Source organism: Dromiciops gliroides, chromosome 2 (assembly GCF_019393635.1).
Source record: "Dromiciops gliroides isolate mDroGli1 chromosome 2, mDroGli1.pri, whole genome shotgun sequence".
Lineage (NCBI taxonomy): Eukaryota > Metazoa > Chordata > Mammalia > Microbiotheria > Microbiotheriidae > Dromiciops > Dromiciops gliroides.
In genome coordinates, this window is record NC_057862.1 from 296456186 (window position 1) to 296470889 (window position 14704).

Here is a 14704-nt window from a genome sequence, read left to right on the forward strand (position 1 = left end):
GAACCAAAACTCTGGGAGTTACTGTACTTAATGTAAATGAACCTTTAACAAAAGAAACTATAGAACTGCTCCAGAGTTAAGTATAGAAGCTACTTAACTCTAAATAGAAACTATTTAATGGAGGTGGATCCTTTTACATAATAACATAAAGTCCAGGGAGTAAGGTAAGGGATCATTTTGCTTGGGGGAAGGTCTAGAAGTCTATCAAGAGCCTGGAATTGACAAAGACCAGTCAGCCCCAGGCAATTCATGGGCCTGGGTAGGGGGACTGGGTGGTGAATCACAAAATTCTCAGTAAATTTGTAGTTATCAATCCAGAGTAAGGAAGATGATAATCTTCCAGCAAGGGAGCTTTTTACTATTCTACACCCTCATGTATGTTCTTGCCTACTTAGCATAACTGCATTTTGTCAAATCCCATCTCATATACTAAGTTCAATCCTTGAGGTCACATTTTGAGAAATATTCCTCTCCATACACTCTATAATCCAGTGATATTTGTCCTCCTTACTGTTCCTTGAAGAAGATGCTTCTCCCAACTCCATGCATTTTCAGACTATTCCCCTTGCTTGGAATCTTACCCTCCTTGCTTCCTGGCATTCAAGTGTTGGCTAAAATCCCAACTTCTTTTTTTGTGTGTGTGAGGCAATTGGGGTTAAGTGACTTGCCCAGGGTCACACAGCTAGTAAGTGTCAAGTGTCTGAGGCTAGATTTGAACTCAGGTCTTCCTAACTCCAGGCCGGTGCTCTATCTGCTGCACCACCTAGCTGCCCCTTAAAATCCCAACTTCTAAAGAAAGTTTTCCTGGTCCTATTTAATATAAATATCTCTCCTTTGCTATTCTGTCTAATTATCCTGTCCATATCTTTTTTTTTTCTTTTGCGGGGGAATGGGGGTTAAGTGACTTGCCCAGGATCACACAGTTAGTGCCAAGTGTCTGAGGCTGGATTTGAACTCAGGTCCCCCTGAATCCAAGGCCGGTGCTTTATCCACTGTACCACCTAGCTGCTCCCTGTCTATATCTTATATGTACTGTTGTTTTCATGTTCTCCCCCGATTAGAATGTGAGCTCTGTGAGGGCAGGGACTGGTTTTGCTTTTGTATTCCTGGAACTCAACACAGCGCCTGGCACATAACAGGGAATTAATAAATGCTTACTGACTTGATGTCAAGAGGTTACCATCCAGAGGGAGGCAACCAGGATGGTGAGAAGGCTGAAGATCATGTCATGTGAAGATCAAATGTAGAGAATAAGGATGTTTAGTATTGACCAGAGAAGATACAAGGAAGCCGTGACTACTACTAAAGGGGGGGGGGGGGAAGCTATGACTAGTGTCTTCCAGTATTTGAAGGACTGTCATGTGGGAAGACTTCTTTTGCTTGGCTTCAAAAGTCAGAAGTAGGAGCAGTGGGTAGAAATTACATAGAGGCAGATTCCAGCTCCACAGAAGGATGAAAGCTGTTCAAAAACAGAATAGCCTAACCCAGGAGGGAGTTGTTTCCCTGTCACTAGATGTCTTCAAGAAGAGTTGAATGACCACTTGTCAGGTACTTTGGAGATGGGGTGAGACTAGATGCCCATTTCCAAATCAAGATTCTGCCATCTTCCTGAAAGAAAAGAAGAAGAAGAAGAAGAAGAAGAAGAAGAAGAAGAAGGTGAAGGAGAAGAAGAAGAGGGAGAGGGAGAGGGAGAGGGAGAGGGAGAGGGAGAGGGAGAGGGAGAGGGAGAGGGAGAGGGAGAGGGAGAGGGAGAGGGAGAGGGAGAGAGGGAGAGAGGGAGGAGAAGGAGAAGGAGAAGGAGAAGGAGAAGGAGAAGGAGAAGGAGAAGGAGAAGGAGAAGGAGAAGGAGAAGGAGAAGGAGAAGGAGAAGGAGAAGGAGAAGGAGAAGGAGAAGGAGAAGGAGAAGGAGAAGGAGAAGGAGAAGGAGAAGGAGAAGGAGAAGGAGAAGGAGAAGGAGAAGGAGAAGGAGAAGGAGAAGGAGAAGGAGAAGGAGAAGGAGAAGGAGAAGGAGAAGGAGAAGGAGAAGGAGAAGGAGAAGAAGCAGTGCCCCCAAACATGAGACAAACAAGTACAGGGTTTTGGACTTGGCCCTGTCCAGGTAGTGCCTGCTATCGTGGCAGCTGGCACTATCTCCCTTGCTTGATACTTTGCTTCTGAAACCAATAGGCAGGCCAGTGGCTGGGCCACCCCCTCAATCAACAGCCAGCCAAAGGTCACTCTGTATTGCCAAGGGCCAGCCAGCCCATGCTTTAAAAACAGCCCCTGGGAATACATCCACGACCTCCTTCCCTGGACTGACCTTCCCTGAGTATCTAAGAATAAACCACAAACCAAATAACCACTTCTTCAAACAGGAAGTTAATGATTAGCATCCTGTCCAAGGAGGAAAGAGAAGACTAGTCTGAGGGTATAGAAATGATGAAGGTGATCTCATAGGATTTCCATCTTTGCCCAACCCTACTTCTTGTTTTAGCTCACCCTGTTTTCCTCTCTTGCTTTACTGTACCCATACAGAGATAGCCAAATCCTAATTTCCCCCTTTCTACCCTATCAAATAACTTAGACTTCCCAGCAATGAACACACAGGGGACCTGAGTCTTGTCTCAGATCTAGCATGTCTTAGTTATGTGACCTTAACAAGTAGTGACACTTCTAAAAGTTTCTAGGAAAAGGTTGAAAAAAACACTATATTTGTTTGGAACTATGCCCAAAGGACTATGGGACTGTTCATACCCTTTGACTCAGTGGTACCACTGCTAGGTCTATATCCCAAAGAAACCATAGAAAAGGGAAAAGGACCCACATGTACAAAAATATTTATAGCAGCTCTCTTTGTGGTGGCAAAGAATTGGAAATCGAGGGAATGCCCATCAACAGGGTAATGGCTAAACAAGTTGTGGTATATGAATGTAATTGAATACTATTGTGCTGTAAGAAACAATCAGCAGGAGGAGTTCAGAGAAACCTGGAAGGACATACATGAACTGATGCTGACTGAGAGGAGCAGAACCAGAACATTGTACACAGTAACAGCAACGTTGTGTGATGAACAGTGGTGATAGAATTGACTCTTCTCAGGAGTGCAGTGATCCAAAACAGTTTCAAAGAACTCATGATAGAAAATGTTCTCAACATCCAGAAAAAAGAACTGTGAATTATGAATGCAGATGGAACTATACTGTTTCTACTTTTGGACTGGTTTTTTCCCCTTCTTTTTTGAGGTTTTTCCTTTGTGCTATGATTCTTCTTCCACAAGATGACTAATATAGAAATATGTTTAATGTGATTGTACATATACGACCTATATCAGACTGCTTTCCATCTTGGGGAGGAGGGAGGGAAGGGAGGGTGGGAGGAAAAATTTGGAACTAAAAATCCTGTGAAAACAAATATTGAAAACTATCCTTATATGTAACTGGAAAATAATAAAATACTTTAAAAAAAGAAAATGAAAAAGCACTATATTTGGACTTGGAATATCTAAGTTTAAATCTCAATTCTTCTCCATATCATATGTGTGATCCTGAGCAAGTCCCTTATTTTCTCCAGACCTTGTTTCTCTCAATTATAAAATAAGACAGTTGGGATCAATGGTCTCTAAGGTCCTATTCTATGCTTTATTATTCTAACACTTCTGACTCTAACAAGGGAATTGGACTAATAGCTTTTCCCACTTTGTCTTCTACTCTCTTGTCTGCACAATCAAGGAGGCAGTAAGTACCCATGCCTAGAATGTACCCCCTCTTCATCTCATCCCTGCCTATGAAAATCCTTCTCTTCTGTAATTCCAAGTTCAGGTGCCACCTTTTCTATGAAGTCTTCTCTGTTTCAATCCCCACCCCCCAACAGATATACACATAAAAATGATCTCTCCCTTTTCAAATTTTCCTAGACCATTCTGTTAGGTTTTCTCCACTGCTCCTCTCACATTATATATTTTATCATGACTATTTGTGTACTCTACCATTGAGCAAATAAATTGTTTTGGTTCTGTGTCCCCTTTCTAAGCTTATCAGAAGTTCTGATACCTTTGCCCTTTTTCCCTCTTTCTCTTTGATTTTTTTTTTAATTTACAAAATCTGGATTGAATAGACAATAGTTCTGTATTAAGAGGCGCATCACAGCCTCAGACACTTGACAATTATTAACTGTGTGACCCTGGGCAAGTCACTTAACCCTCATTGCCCTCCCCCCCCCAAAAAAAAGGAAAAAAAAAGAGGCACATCACCTGACAAAGATAATAAAATATAGTCCAAACATACCAATGCATTGTTAGCAGAGATATCAATTGGTTCAACTATTCAAGAAGAAATTTGGAACCATGCATATGCTTTTAAAATTATATTTTTATTCCCTTAAATATTTTCCAATTACATTTTAAAATTTTTTAACATTCATTTTTAAAAATTTTAAGTTCTAAATTCTCTCCCTTCCCCCTTCCACACCTATTGAGAAAGCAAGCAATATGCATCAGTTATATATATCTATAGATAAATAGATATGAAGTCATAGAAAACACATTTCCATATTAGCCATGCATGTTGCAAAAAAAATACACAAAAAAGCAAGAAAAAAGTGGAAAAAGTATGCTTCAATCTTCAGAGTTCATCAGTTCTCTTGCTGGAGGTAGGTAATGTTTTTCATCATGGGTCCTTTAGAATTGTCTTGGATCATTGTTTTTTTTTTTGTTTGTTTGTTTGTTTTTTTAGTGAGGCAATTGGGGTTAAGTGACTTGCCCAGGGTCACACAGCTAGTAAGTGTTAAGTGTCTGAGGCCGGATTTGAACTCAGGTACTCCTGACTCCAGGGCCGGTGCTCTATCCACTGCGCCACCTAGCTGCCCCTTGGATCATTGTTTTAATCAGAGTAGCTAAGTCTTTCACAGTTGATCATTGTTACAATATTGCTGTTACTATGTAACAGTATTCTCCTGGTTCTACTCTCTTCACTTTGTACCAGTTCATATAAGTGTTCCCAGGTTTTTCTGAGACCATCTCCCTCTTAATTTCTTATGGCAGAATATTATTCCATCACAATCATTTATCAAAACTTATTCAGCCATTCCCCAATGGATGGGCATCCCCTCGATTTCTAATTCTTTGCCACCACAAAAAGAGTTGCTATAAATATTCTTGTATAATTAGGTTCTTTTCCCTTTTCTTTGATCTTTTTGGGATATAACCCTAATAATGGTATTGCTAAATCAAGGGGTATGACAATTTTAAAGCCCCTTGGGCATAGCTCCAAATTGTTCTCAAGAATGGTTGGACCATGGGGGCAGCTAGGTGGCATAGTGGATAAAGCACCGGCCCTGGATTCAGGAGTACCTGAGTTCAAATTCAGCCTCAGACATTTGACACTTACTAGCTGTGTGACCCTGGGCAAGTCACTTAACCGTCATTGCCCAGCAAACAAAACAAAACAAAAAAACCAAACAGAATGGTTGGACCAGTTCATAATTCCACCAGCAGTGCATTAGTATCCCAGTTTTTCCACATTCCCTGAAGCATTTGTCATTTTCTTTTCTTTTTTTTTTTTTTTTGCGGGGCAATGGGGGTTAAGTGACTTGCCCAGAGTCACACAGCTAGTAAGTGCTAAGTGTCTGAGGCTGGATTTGAACTTAGGTACTCCTGAATCCAGGGCCAGCGCTTTAACCACTGCGCCATCTAGCTGTCCCCTTGTCATTTTCTTTTTCTGTCATGTTAGCCAATCTTATAGATATGAGGTAGTACCTTAGAGTTGTTTTAATTTGCATTTTTCTAATCAATAATGATTTAGAACATTTTTATATGACTATAGATAGCTTTGATTTCTTCATCCGAAAACTGCCTATTCGTATCCTTTGGGGTTTTTTTGTTGTTTTTTTGTTTGTTTTTTGTTTTTTTTTAGTGAGGCAATTGGGGTTAAGTGACTTGCCCAGGGTCACACAGCTAGTAAGTGTTAAGTGTCTGAGGCTGGATTTGAACCCAGGTACTCCTGACTCCAGGGCCAGTGCTCTATCCACTGTACCACCTAGCTGCCCCTGTTCGTATCCTTTGACCACTGGGGAACATACATACCTTTTGACACACTGCTATATGTCCCAAGGAGGTCAATCACAAAAAAAAAGTCTCATAGTCATAAAAACACTTATAATGGCCTTTTTTATAGTATTAAAGAACTAGAAATGAATTAGATACTCACATATTGTGGTATCATAGCATGACTAAATAAATTGTAATACATGACTATAATGGAATATTACGAAGCTGTAAGAAACAATGAATTAACAAATACAGAGAAGTATGTGAAGAGAAAGACATTGACAAATGCAAAGTAAAATAAGTAAACAAGGAAAACAATAGTCACGGCTACGATAATATAAATGGAAACTATAACAACAAAAACAATACAAATTGAATGCTACAAGATTCTAATGACCAGGCTTGGCACCAAAGAAAAGATAAAAGAAGACACTTTCCCATACTTCTTTGCAGAGGTAGGGAAACTATGGGCATGAAATAGTGTATATAAAATTAGACTTTTGGGGATATGTTGGTTAGTTTTGCTTAACTTTTCTTCCTTTTTATTATTCATCATTATAATTGATAGTTCTATGAGGGGATGAAGGGAGGAATACATTGGGAAATGGAGTTAATATAAAAACAAAGGACATCGATAACTTTTTTTTAAAGAGGCACATTATCTAACCATGGGCACAACATCCATTTCCTATTCCTTTGTCTCAGATTCCTCATCTATAACATAGTTAATAATACTTATCATGAGTTATGTAACTTTTGTAAAATGAAAAGGAGAGATCATATTTGAAAATTCTTTGAGGATTTATTATCATTATTATGGGAGAAGAGACTTGTTTGTGATTTCCATGGTATAGGCTACTCTCATTGAGGAAACTCCCTCTATCAATGCAGATCAACATCTACTTTGATGTTTAGTGTTAGAGAATTTCCTGGGGCACTGAGAAATTAAGTGACCTGCCCATGGTCATATAGCCAGTAGGAGTCAGAAGTAAGACTTAAACCTAGTCCCTCTTGAGGCCAGCTGTCTATCTACTGTCACATTTTCTATCATCATCGTCATCGTCATCGTTGTTGTTATCTTTCTGCTCCTTGACCCTCCTCTTTTCTCTCCACCTTCTCTGCCTCCACTTTTTCCCCCCTCTTCTTCAACTGAGAAGTTATAAAGAAGGGAAGATTTTTAAGGGAAAAAAAAATGAATTCTCTTTTGACTGTGTTGATTTTAAGATACCTATAGAACATTCAAATGATAATGTCCAATAGACAGTCAGTAATGTGGAAGTCTGGAAAGAGACTGAGGTAGATATATAGATCTGATAATACTGTATATAACTAAATGAATAAATTCAACTGAAACTCCTATCTACAAAGTTACCCAATAATCTTTTAAATGCTAAACCAAATGTCTTTTTTGTAGTAGTCCTTATCCTCCTTGACCTTTCTGCAGCATGACACTGCTGATCAGCCTCTCTTCCTGGTACACATTTATTTCTGAGTTATCTCAACATTGTTGTTATCTTTTGATTCTCCTCTTACCTTGTCTGATAACTTTTTCTGTCTCCTTTGTTGTATCACCTTTTACATCATGTCTGCTAATTGTTGGTATGCCCCATGGATTTGGACCCTCTTCACTACACTATTTGGCTTGGTTACTCCATAAGCTCAAGTGGGTTTAAGCAGTGTTTCTATGCAGCTGACTCCCAGAGCCACCATAGATATCCATCCTTACTCTCTTACCCTTCTAGTCTAGTTGTTCAGTCACATCCAATTCTTTGTGACCCCATGGACCATGCTATCCATGGGGTTTTCTTGGCAAGGATACTGGGGTGGTTTGCCTTTTTCTATTCCAGTTGATTAAGGCAAACAGAGGTTTAGTGAGTTGTCCAGGGTCGCACAACAAATAAGTGTCTGAGGTTGGATTTGAACTCAGGTCTTCCTGATGCCAAGCACAGTACTCTATCAATTGAGCTATCTAGTCCCACATTACAACCAGATATCCTGTAGGCATCTTAAACTCAACATATCCAACACATAATTCATTAGCCACTTTTTTTCTTTAAAAAAAAATTCCAATAAAGAACTGGCCCTGGATTCAGGAGGACCTGAGTTCAAATATGAGCTCAGACACTTGATATTACCAGCTTGTGACCTTAGGCAAGTCACTTAACCCTCATTGCCCTGCAAAAAAATAAAATAAAATCCTAATTTAACAAACACCAACCTAAATGAGCACTTCCTTATACAAAGTAGAACAGAAAAGGGTTGTACATAAAACCACAAGTCTCAATTATGTGTAATCATCTTGAATGATGATTGGTCATTGCACTGATCAGAGTAGAACTCATTATCTTTCTCCTCAAACCCTGCCTTTTTCCCAATTTTCTTTTTAATCTGAAGGGAATCCTCATTTATCCTTGATATCACCTTCAATTTCTGAATCTCACCCCACACATCCAATTCATTGCCAAATCTTGCCATTTCTACCTCCAAATTTGTTCTTGAATCCATCCATTTATTGCCATACAACCACCAAAGAGAAGTGACCACTCCCTTTTTATATATTCTGCTTAGATCTCTTTTATGCCCTTATCATAACTTGCACAGTCATCTGTATATTTCTATTTTCCTGTTTACTATAGTTTAAGCTCCTTTTCTTATTTCCTCTTGTTTGTTTTTGGTTTTTTTTGCGGGGCAATGGGGGTTAAGTGACTTGCCCAGGATCACACAGCTAGTAAATATCAAGTGTCTGAGGCTGGATTTGAACTCAGGTACTCCTGAATCCAGGGCCGGTGCTTTATCCACTGTGCAACCTAGCTGCCCCCCTTATTTCCTCTTTATAGAGGCACTGTGCTGTCGAGATGCAATAGTCAGAGCAGTAATCAGTGTGGGGAAAACAAGGTTTTGGCCACAAGGTGCTGATTGGAAAGGGGACAGAAGCATCTCTCATCTCTGGGGGATGTTGTTGTTATTTGTCCTTTGTTTCTAAAGAGGACCATTACATAGGGGTGATGTTATGACTTGTAGTGAATTAGATTTAAGTAAGGGAGGGCTGTGCAAGGGCACCAACCTCATTCTCTCCTCCAGGTTCAGTGGCAAGATATAAATCAGGACAACTGGAGCTGGCCCTGGATATTTAAGGAAATTGGGGTTAAGTGACTTTGCTATGGTCACACAGGTAGTAAGTATCTGAGGTGAGAGTTGAACTCTGATCCTCCCAACTTCAGGGCCAGTGGTTTATCCACTGCACCACCTGGCTGCCCAATCTCTGGGGAATGCAAACTATCCATATGTGTTGCTTCATGGTCCTTCATTGCCGTGTTGCACAAGTGTCTTTAAGTCATTACCTTGGGGCAACATCTTTCTAGCACCCTTCTCTTGGGGCCAGTCTTCTCCACCAATACTCAGAAGACTAGGGCCAGCCTCTCTGGACCCTTCTTTCGGCCAGACAACACCCACGAACAGACCCTGTCTTCTCTACCAAGGTGACAGAACCTTACATACACTAGTACATAGGAAGAGTTCATTAAAATGGGTTGAATTAAGATAAACAAAGAAGCTATTAGGACACAAAGTAAAGGAGTATGTAACAAATGCTAGTTTAATGTGTAGGAAATACTATGTGTTTTAGGAATTCAAAAAGCAAGAGATCACTGTGGGGTAAGGCAGTCAGGAAAGGCTTGATGGATGTGGGAGTATGCTAGGCCTTGAAGGATAGAAGTAAATATTCATTGGAATGTAGAGAGGCCAAGTATAGGCAAGTAGCACTGGACTTGGAATCAGGAAGATTAATCTTCACCTGTTCAAATCCATCTTCAGACACTTACTAGCTGTGCGACCCGTAACCATTTGCCTCAGTTCCTCATCTGTAAAATGAACTGGAGAGTGGGGCCCCTAGATGGCGCAGTGGATAGGGCACTGGCCCTGGAGTCAGGAGTACCTGAGTTCAAATCTGCCCTCAGACACTTAACACTTACTAGCTGTGTGACCCTGGGCAAGTCACTTAACCCCAATTGCCTCACTAAAAAAAAAAAAAGAAAGAAAAAAAAAACTGGAGAAGGAAATGGCAAAACACTCCAGTATCTTTGTCAAGAAAATCCAAAGTGAGGTCATAAAGGGTCACGAACAACAACAAAAAAGATTCAAAAGCAAGAATGAACACTTCACTCTGGAATCCTGGATGTAGGAAGTGATGAGAGTTGGTCCTGGTAGTTATTATAATAGTTTATTCCACCCATCACAAAGTTATATTACATAATCTCAGCTGAGTGACCTGTACTTCCAGAGCTATTTCATTATTACCACAGTAATCACTGTGCCCAGAGGCCTACTAAAACTAAAGGGCTTACAGCAAAAGTATTGGCCATATCTTTTTTTTTAATTTATTTATTTTGGGTGAGGCAATTTGGGTTAAGTGACTTGCCCAGTGTCACACAGCTAGTAAGTGTCAAGGGTCTGAGGTCATATTTGAACTCAGGTCCTCCTGAATCCAGGGCCTGTGCTCTTTCCACTGTGCCACCTAGCTGACCCTGACCATATCTTTTTAATTGTATGATAAGAACTCTAACAGATTTATTCTTGAATATATCCTAGAATATCCAGAATATCTAGAATATTTTGAATATATCTATTCTCTCATACATATGTATATAATATATGCATATATTTGTATATATGTACATGTGTGTGCATAATCCAGGCTCTGTTCCCCCCACCCTAGAAGCACACCAGAAAAGAATATTTGAGATTCCAAAATGTGATATGCTTTATTAAAAGGTATCTACCAAAGGACCTTTGGAAAGAAAGTGACTTAAACGTATTTTAATCTGGCCAAGAATGCCTCTTGACAATCTGCCCCACAGCATGGTTTTCTGACTCTTCTCTGCTCAATACCAGGCCCATCTGCTCATTTCAAAATTACAGCAAAATTACTTAATCTCCTATTTCATTAAGAAAGATTGATGCTGGGGGCAGCTAGGTAGCACAGTGGATAAAACACCGGCCCTGGATTCAGGAGGACCTAGGGTCAAATCCAGCCTCAGATACTTGACACTTACTAGCTGTGTGACCCTTGGCAAGTCACTTAATCCTCATTGCCCTGCAAAAAAAAAAAAAGAAGAAGAATATAAAAAAAAAGAAAGATTGATGCTATAGAACACGAGCTCCTTAAAGTGCCTCCTCATTTATTCATCAAATTTTATTAGCACCATTCCCGGCTTTCTCTATTCCTCCTTCAGGTCACAGAAGAGGTATCTCTAACTAAAGTGCCCTTGATCCCACTCACTCTGCACTCTATTAGGAACAAAGATTCTGAAGGGCTGGTGGTCATTCCATCCAACCTGAATGTAAACAAGAATCCAGACCACTAGAGGAGGGCAAACATACTTTCTAATAAGACAAATCATTTTCCTTTCAGGCAGCTCTCATGGTTACAAAGTTTTTCTTAGATGAAATTTCTTTCAGCCTCTCAGCAATTTCCACATATTACTCTTTTTTTTTCCTTTTTTTTAGTGAGGCAATTGGGGTTAAGTGACTTGCCCATGGTCACACAGCTAGTAAGTGTTAAATGTCTGAGGCCGAATTTGAACTCAGGTACTCCTGAATCCAGGGCCGGTGCTCTATCCACTGCGCCACCTAGCTGCTCCCACATATTACTCTTAAAGTTTGAAGCCTCTCATCCATCTGTGACAATCCTTTCAGGACTGGAAGACAGCTCTCAAGTCCCAGGTGAGCAGCTGCCTCTTCTCCAAGCTTAACAGCTCCAGTTCCTTCTGTCAGTCCTCAGATGGCATGATCTTGAGAATCTTCACTATCTTGGATGTTTTTTAACTTATCAGTGTCCTTTCCAAAACATGGCACCTAGAATCATACACTATCGAGAGTCTATGAGACTGTTTTTTGTTTTTTGGGGGGGTTTTTGCTGTGGGGCAATGAGGGTTAAGTGACTTATCCAGGGTCACACAACTAGTAAGTGTCAAGTGTCTGAGGCTGGATTTGAACTCAGGTACTCCTGAATCCAGGGCTGGTGCTTTATCCACTGTGCCACCTAGCTGCCCCAAAACTGATATTTTAAAACCTGAATATAAGACGACACTTTTCAGCTCCATATAAGCCATTTTGGTCCCACACATTCTAGTCCAATTAGCACTCTCTTTGGCAAAGAAAGCAGAACCCAAGTCAGAATTGAATGTTCCTTTTCTCTGTTGTCAGTTGACATTCTGTCCACATCTTAAGAAATAGTCTTACCTTTTCCTTCTTTGATCCTCCTCTTTCCCCCAGCTTTTACAAAGCTGGTCTCTAAGCAGCCAATAAATTAATTCACTTTCTCTCTGTGAAAAACATCCTCTCATCATAAAAAAGGGAAAAGGACCCACATGTACAAAACTATTTATAGCTGCTCTTTTTGTGGTGGCAAAGAATTGCAAATTGAGGGGATGCCTATCAATTGGGGACTGGCTGAACAAGTTGTGATATATGAATGTAATGGAATACTATTGTGCTGTACGAAATAATGAGCAGGCAGATTTAAGAAAAACCTGAAAAGACTTACATGAACTGATGCTGAGTGAAATGAGCAAAACAGGAGAACATTGTACACAGTAATAGCAACATTGGGCAACGATCAACTATGATAGACTTAACTCTTCTCAGTAACACAGTGATTCAAGACAATTCCAAAAGACATGATGGAAAATGCTATCCACATCCCAGAAAAAGAACTATGGAGTCTGAATGCAGATCAAGGTATACTATTTTCACTTTTTTGGTTGTTTTTTCTTTCTCATGATTTTCCCCTTTTGTTCTGATTTTTCTTTCACAACATGACTAATGTAGAAATATGTTTAACAAGATCATATTGTATAACCTATATCAGATTGCTTGCTGTATTGGGGAGGGGGGCGAGGAAAAAGAAGGAGGAAGAAACATTAAGGACTCAAAATCTTACAAAAATGAATGTTGAAAACTATCTTTACATGTAATTGGGGAAAAACAAAATACTATTAAGTGAAAATAAAAATAAATAAACTATATATATGAAAAAAGAAACTAGAAAAAAAAAGATAAATGCCCTCCCCCCTCTAATTCTTTGTTCATATTGCTCCTCACATGTGCAAAGTGCTGCTTCCTTTTTTTTTTTTTTTTACCTTTGATCTCTACCCAATCCAATACAACTTCTTCCATGGAGCCTTCTATGATCTCTCTTGTGAGCAGTGTTCTTCCCAATCAGTCAACATAGCCCTTTGAATCTTCTCAGATATTATTGCCTAATACACTTCTCATGTAATGTTGTATATTATAGCTGTGTTTGTCTCATGACTTGTATTAAATTTGTCCCTACCCCAGTACCTTGAATAGTGTTCTTCAATGATATAAACAAGAATTATTCTTTGTTTAAAAAGTTTGGTACCGCTCAATCCATTTCCTTAAGAAAAGACTTTTTGTCCAAAAAGTTTTCCCAAGGATTTTGGTAAGGGCGTTAGAGCAAAATGTCATTCCCTAATATTTCTGAAGGAGTTTGTTGTTGTTTTAAATCTACTTTTACAGAGTTTAGGGGATTACTACTAACAACTTTCCAAACAGGAGCAGAGCAATTTAGTTAAGTGAAGCAAACAGCAAATTCCTCAGGGCAGTGGGCCAGGAATGGGAAGAAGAAAGGTTCATAAACAAAGAGGGGTAAATGTCTTGATTACTAAAGGAACGGACATTATTCCTTCATGAGTCACTTCTGTGATTTTCATAAACATTAGCCTGTGCCAACTCCCTCCCACTCTCAAGTATGGGAGCCAGAAAATAATTTGAAATCTCCATAAAGTAGCACCTGAGTATTCTACTTTGTATGAGAGACAGCAGTCTGAGCACCGAGAAGAAGAGTGCTGGATTTGAAACCTATGTCTGACACTTACTAGCTATATTGGCCTGGGATGTCAATTGCAAAAGTCATTTCACTTTTATATGCATTCATTTTGCTCATCTGTAAAATGTGGATAATTTTACTCACACTACCTCTCTGACAAAGTTGTGAGGAAAGTGCAAATTTTCTTAACTGTTGTTCAGTCAATTCAGTCGTGTCCAACTCTGTGACCCCATATGGGGTTTTGTTGGCAAAGATACTGGGAATGGTTTGCTATTTCCTTCTCCAGCTCATGTTACAGATGAGGAAACTGAGGCAAACAAGGTTAAGTGATTTGCCCATAGCTAGTAAGTTTCTGAGACTGGATTTGAACTCACAGAGATGAGTCTTCCTGACTCCTAGCCCTGTGCTCTAAATACTGTGCCACCTAGCTGCCCCTTTACTATAAGTAAAGTACTTATAAAAATGTGAGTTGATTTTGTTCCTTGACATACACCTTCTGATTCTGCCAGGAGAATTTCTTCCCTCCCATTCCTTCATGTTCATTTCTACTTGGTATCTTTACTCATGTTTTCCTTCTACCTGGAAACACACCCCCTTCTTCCTTTAACCTATTGAAATGCTACCCAAACTTCAAGGTTTGGCTTTATAGAATGTTCATAGGATTTTAAATCTGAAAGGGCCCTTAAAAATTACCTGGTTCAGAAGCTCTTAACCTTTTTTGTATCGTGGACCTTTGGTGGTCTGGTGAAGCCTTGTGGACCTCTTCTCATAATAATATTTTTAAATACATAAAATAAGATACACAGGATCACAAAGGAAACCAATTACATTGA